At 35.5% G+C, this 6,472-nt stretch overlaps 1 pseudogene; it reads left to right on the top strand.

The window, feature by feature from the left end:
* Positions 1-811: 811 nt before the first annotated feature.
* LOC143391410 (olfactory receptor 52N4-like) lies at positions 812-2,317 on the top strand (annotated as a pseudogene).
* Positions 2,318-6,472: the final 4,155 nt, after the last annotated feature.

The following is a 6,472-nucleotide window of genomic DNA, read 5'->3' on the forward strand; positions in this document are numbered from 1 at the left end:
GATTTGGTTATTTGGGATTTTTTTTTTTTGTGTGTGTATATGTGTTAATATAGCCTGGAGATTAATGCTCTATTTTAGGTGCAGGTGGCACATATTTTCTCCCATTCTGTAGGCTTTCTTTCATTTTTCATTGTTACCTTTGCTGTGAAGAAGTTTTTTAGTTTGATTCTATACAATTTATTGATTTTTCTCCCTAGCCCTTTTTATATTTTATTTTGAGACATGGTCTCACTAAGTTGCTTAGGGCAGAGTTTGGCCCCAAGCCTTTGATCCTCCTGCCTTTCTGAGTTGCTAGAATTACTGGTACATACCACCATGCCTGTCATGAGTCGTTAATTAAGAATTTTTTAAATGTTTTTAATTTTGTGTTTGTTGGCTCATCAGTGAGATGATCAAAGTATTCTTCTTTAAGATCACATTCATAGTGAGTGTGAAATGATTAACAGTTAAATAAGGTATTCTAACAAAAATTCCTTATTATACTTGATTATAAATTATGAAGGTGTGAATCTGCCACTTAGAGTAATTGATGTACAATCAGTTTCTCTGATAAACACTTAGATTGCTTGATAAGAACTTATTGAATAAATCAATGAATTAAGAGCAAATAACAAGCGAACAAAGCTGTACCTTGGCACTCAGAAAAATTTGATTGTCTGATCATGAAAATGTTCTATGTAATTTTTTAAAAACTAGGGATGGGGGAAAACAGTAACCTTAACCTATGCTTTCTCTCTTTCTCTCTCTTTTTTTCCTACTTTAGGAAAACTCATGTAACTTTAAGCTGTTTAGTGACCATACTAGCTTGATCATGCTGACCCTGAATAAAACATATGTAACCCCAGTTTCATTCATTCTTAAGAGTATCCCAGGCCTGGAGGACATGCACATCTGGATTTCCTTCCCATTCTGCTCCATGTATGTAGTGGCTGTGGTTGGGAATTGTGGACTCCTCTACCTCATCCGCTATGAGGACTCCCTGCACAGACCCATGTACTACTTCTTGGCCATGCTTTCTCTAACTGACCTTGTCATGTGCTCAAGCACAATCCCTAAAGCCCTCTGCATCTTCTGGTTTCACCTCAAGGAAATTGGATTTGATGAATGCCTGGTCCAGATGTTCTTCATCCATACCTTCACAGGGATTCGGAGTCTGGGGTGCTCATGCTTATGGCCCTGGACCACTATGTGGCCATCTGCTACCCTCTGCGCTACTCAGTCATCCTCACCAATGATGTCATTGGGAAGGGTGGGCTTGCCACCTTCCTAAGAGGGGTGTTGCTTATTACTCCTTTCACTTTCCTCACCAAGCGTCTTCCCTACTGCAGAGGCAATGTCATCTCTCATACATACTGTGACCACATGTCTGTAGCCAAATTATCCTGTGGCAATGTCGAGGTCAACGCCATCTATGGTTTAATGGTAGCCCTCCTTATTGGAAGCTTTGACATCCTGTGCATCACAGTCTCCTACACCATGATCCTCCGGGCCATGGTCAGCCTCTCCTCAGCAGATGCTCGGCAAAAGGCCTTCAGCACCTGCACCACCCACAATTTTATTTTTTGAGACAGGGTTGCACTAAGTTGATGATGCTCCTGCTTTAACCTCCTGAGAGTCTTGGAGATAACATTTTTGCACCACCAATCAGAAATTCCCCTTAATTTTTCTGTCTCCTTCTGATACATGGATACATATTTAAAGTGTAATAGAACTACCTGCTCATTCTTGGGTACCTGTAGGGTCAGAATATAGCCACAGTATCTTTTTCACTACCCTAGGCAATTGCTCTTTTTTGCACAACTATAATTAAGACCATTATCTAACATTTGGCAAACTTTACATAAAATACTTTAACTCCAAGAGAAGCTGTGAATATGCTTTTTGCAATGATATTTACAATGTAATGTATATCTTGAAGCAAGTACTGAACTTTACAGTTAAGAGGTACTGTTCAATGTATTAAAGTGGTATAGAGGGAGAAAAGAATAGTGACCCTATTGACTAGTTCATACTAAATAATTGTAAATTATTGAAACATAATTTTATAAACAATGCTCAGCAAAAGGCCTTCAGCACCTGCACCGCCCACATCTGTGCCAGGGTCTTCTCCTACAGTCCTGCTTTCTTCTCCTTCTTTTCCCATTGCTTTGGAGGCCACACGATCCCTCCATCTTGTCACATCATCATGGCCAATATTTATCTGCTTTTGCCTCCCACCATGAACCCTGTGGTCTATGGGGTGAAAACTAAGCAGATACGAGACTGTGTCATGAGGATCCTTTCAGGTTTTAAGGACACCAAGTCCCACAACATATAAATAAATAAGCATGTGCAAGTGGAAAGAAGAAAATAATTATATCTAAAATTTGCCTGTTTCTTTTCAGGAGATGGTAAATTCCTTAGCTGTGTAAGATAATACATCTGTTTTAACCACACATACCCATACAGATGGAGCTTGTAGAATTGTGCATTTTCCAAAAGTGCCTTGAGAATTTTAATGTCACTTAGCATGCCCAGCAATTTTCTATGAATTTCTCACCTTCTGGTATCTGTGAAGAAGTAGACTAATAAGTACACCAAGTTTCCTTTAAAAAAAAAACCTAAGGAAAATTGAATAAAGTGTAATAATGTTATCTGAGTATTGTTTTCAAATAGTAATTTCCAGATTAATGGCTAGTAGTGACATTCTTCTGGAAATATGTGCTACATATTTATTTTCTTGGTCTTTTTCTTTCTTTCTTTTTTAATTTTTTAAATTTTATTATTATTATTTTTTTTTGGCAGGGGGGATAGTGTGGGAGTTGAACTCCGGGTGCTTTGCCACTGAGCCACATCCCCAGCCTTTTATATGTTTTATTTTAAGACAGGGTTTTACCAAGTTGCTTAGAGCCTTTCTATGTTGGTGAGGCTGGCCTTGAATTTGCAATGCTCCTGCCTCAGCCTCTCTTCTAGCTACTGGGATTACAGGTGTGTACCACCATGCCCAGCTACATGTTTCTTTTTTTTTCTTTCTTCTAGTTATATGACTTTAGTTATACATAACATTAGAAATCATTTTGACACAATTATACAATCATGAAATATAATTTGCTCTAATTCAATCCTCAGTACTTCTCCTTTCCTCACTTTCTCTCTCTCTTGATGCCTACCTCTACTCTATTGATCTTTCGTCTATATTTTTATAGTTTTTTTAAAATGGATTTCTTCAATGACTTCTTACTGAAAAGGAAGATGGAATGCACCCAGTGAAGTATTTATTATTATGAGTCTGAAGTCTTTAAGCATCTTGACAGAACCATAATTTTAGACAACATGTCTTTCCTAGTCTGGTCACATACAAAGATATTTCACAACAGAATAATTGGACACTTAGTTTTATCCAACAGACCCTTAAAAAGCACAAATTCTGGAAAGAGAGGTAGTTTTCTTAACCAAATGTAACAATAAATATATTTTTTTTCTAAGAACCACATGAGAGGTGATCAAAATCCATTTGTTTTAGCATATTTCCAATTATGGATACAATAAGGAAATGAGAAACTGGATAAAATGATCTTTTCATATTAATTCCTCATTAATTAAGTCAATTATAGAAGGAATATAGAGTAAACTGAATTTTAAACTTTTTATTGGTGCATTATAATTTTGCATAATAGTGAGATTCATTTTGTAATATCTGAACATGCACATAAGAGAATTTTTCGATCTCCTTCCTGAGTACATTTCTTTCCCCTCCTCTTCTCCCTCTCCCTGATTCACTAGCCCTGTACACCTGGTCTCCCTACTGTTATTATTGTTATCATTATCATTAATTTTAATTAGTGCATTATCATCATATATACATATATATGAATAAACTGTGATATATTTGTATATGGACATAGCATAATTTGGTAGAGTTCTGTTTTCTCTCATATTCAGAAGCAAAAGAGAGAGAATAAAAGAAATTTAAAAAGGGTTGTCAGGTGTGGTAGTACACTCCTGCAATTCCAGCAACTCTGGAGACTGAGGAAGGAGGATCACAAGTATGAGGCCAGCCTCAAAAACTTAGCAAGACCCTGCCACAAAATAAAAAGGCTGGGAATGTACTCAGTGGTAAAGTGACCCTGGATTCAATTCCGAGTACTAAAACACAAAGGAGGATGGGTTTTGGGTATTTAGAAATCTTCAGGAAAGTGATCTGAAATTTATTTTTCTATCCAAATGACCAGAATATATGTTATCTCTCCCAAATTCAGTTAACTGTAGTCAAATTACACTTTTTTATTTCATGAATATTTCTTTATAATCTTATTGCAAAATGTGCAAACTTTATGGCATACACTTATTTTTTTCTTCGCTTATTCCTCAGTATCTTAGTCTGAAGCATGGTCTGTGAACTAATGATTCCTCAAAGGAAGGCAGGCTTCATAAACTATTTTCCACATGCTCCTTTTAGGGCACTCTTCTTCAGACAATCCAAGATGTTTCTCCTTCTCCCTTAATCCCCCAACTGTACTCCTATTTCCTATCTCCCTGCTTCTCTAGTCAATCTTCCCAGCTGTTTTGACATAGGTTTTTTATACAGGTTTCTTTGAAAACAGATATTATCATTAGTTATTTTGTTTCAACTTAAATATGTTTTATTTATTTACTTTTTTAAAGAAAAAGAAAGAGAATTTTTAATATTTATTTTTTAGTTTTCAGTGGACACAACATCTTTATTTTATTTTTTATGTGGTGCTGAGGATCAAACACAGCGCCCTGCGCATGCCAGGCGAGCGTGTTACTGCATGAGCCACATCCCAAACCCTTAAATATGTTTTATTATTCTAATGATGTGAATCTATTCCTTTCATTCTCACTGAACAAATTAATATATGTTTCTCTTGGTATTTATTTTTCATATTTACTGACTAGTAACATTAATTTATTGTTTCAAAACTAATAAGGCTAGATACAACGTCTGTTAAAAACATGTGTCTGCTAACTTTGCAACAGAGAAATGTCAGTGGTGTTTCTATACACTAAACAAATATTCCCAAAAGAAAATAAATAAAACAATCTTATTTTTAATAATATGTAAATGAATAAAAATCCCTAGAAATAAGTTTACCCAAGCAGGCACAATATTTGAGTAGTGAAAACAAAATCAAACTGAAAATATTAAAGATGATACAAAAAAATGAAAAGATGTTCCATATTCCTGAATTAGAAGACTTGCTATTGTTAAAATGGTATTGTTAAAATACCCATAGTATTCAGTGATTGCCGCAGTCCGACTGCAGCAAAATAACGGGGGGGGGGGGGGTGATGAGCAACTTGTGTACATTGATACAGCAGAAGTGGTAAGCCATTTTATTGTAGGACCGGAGGGGTATTTATACATTCCACACAACTTATCTTAATTAACATAAACTAGATACAGCAGTCAACCAATAAGAAATTTCCACACTTAATGGCTCCCTGGCACCACCTCCAAACCACTCTCCTTGGCAAAATGCCAGGCACCATCCTGACTTGTTACAGACTCTAACAAGTGATCTATAAACACATCACAATCTATAGGTCACAATAAAATTTGTATAGCAATAGAAAAAACAATCATAATATTCATATGGAACCACAAAGAAATCTGAATATCCAAAATGATTTTGAGAAAGAAGAATAAAGTTGGGCACTCATACTTAATTATTTCAATATACCTTATAAAATTCCACTCATTAAAACAATATAGTGAATAAGAACAGTGTGGGACAAAAATAGACATAGACCAATGGAAGAAAACAGAGAGCTGAGCAATAAACCCACACTTGTAGGATCAACTGATCTTCAACAAGATGGAAAGAATAAACAACAGGGAAAGGATGGCCTTTTCAATAAAATATTTTGGTGAAACAGAATGTCCATATGCAAATGAAAAAAGTGGATGCTTATTAATTTGAAATTTTTAATTATGCATTATAATTATGCATTATAATTATAGATAATAATGGGATTTGTTGTGATACATTCCCTCATGCACAACACATAATTTGGTATATCTCTCTCCCCTGTGCCTCACTTCTTTTTCTCATTCCTTCTCTGATTCCCCAATTCCTAGTCTACTGGTCTCCCTTATATTTTCATGAGGTTCCTTTTCTTTCCTTTTTTCTCTCTAGCTTCCACATATGAGAGAAATCTCACTTGGCATAATTTTCTCCAGTTCCATCTGTTTTTCTGTGAATTGGTTAACTTTTTTCTTAACAAAACTCTATTGTGTATATATACCACATCTTTTATTATTCATTCATCTGTTGTCAAACCTAGGTTGGTTCCGTAACTTGGCTGTTGCAAACTGTTGCTGGAACAGTCAAGTCAACAAATTGGTAGGCAGGTATCACTATTATATGCTGACTTTAATTCTTTTGAATAAATATCAAGGAGTGGTATTGCTATGGACCCTTCTAACACAAAATTGATCAACAAATATATGAAAAGTGTTCGACATCTC

The sequence above is a fragment of the Callospermophilus lateralis genome, chromosome 2 (assembly GCF_048772815.1).
Source record: "Callospermophilus lateralis isolate mCalLat2 chromosome 2, mCalLat2.hap1, whole genome shotgun sequence".
Taxonomy (NCBI): Eukaryota; Metazoa; Chordata; class Mammalia; order Rodentia; family Sciuridae; genus Callospermophilus; species Callospermophilus lateralis.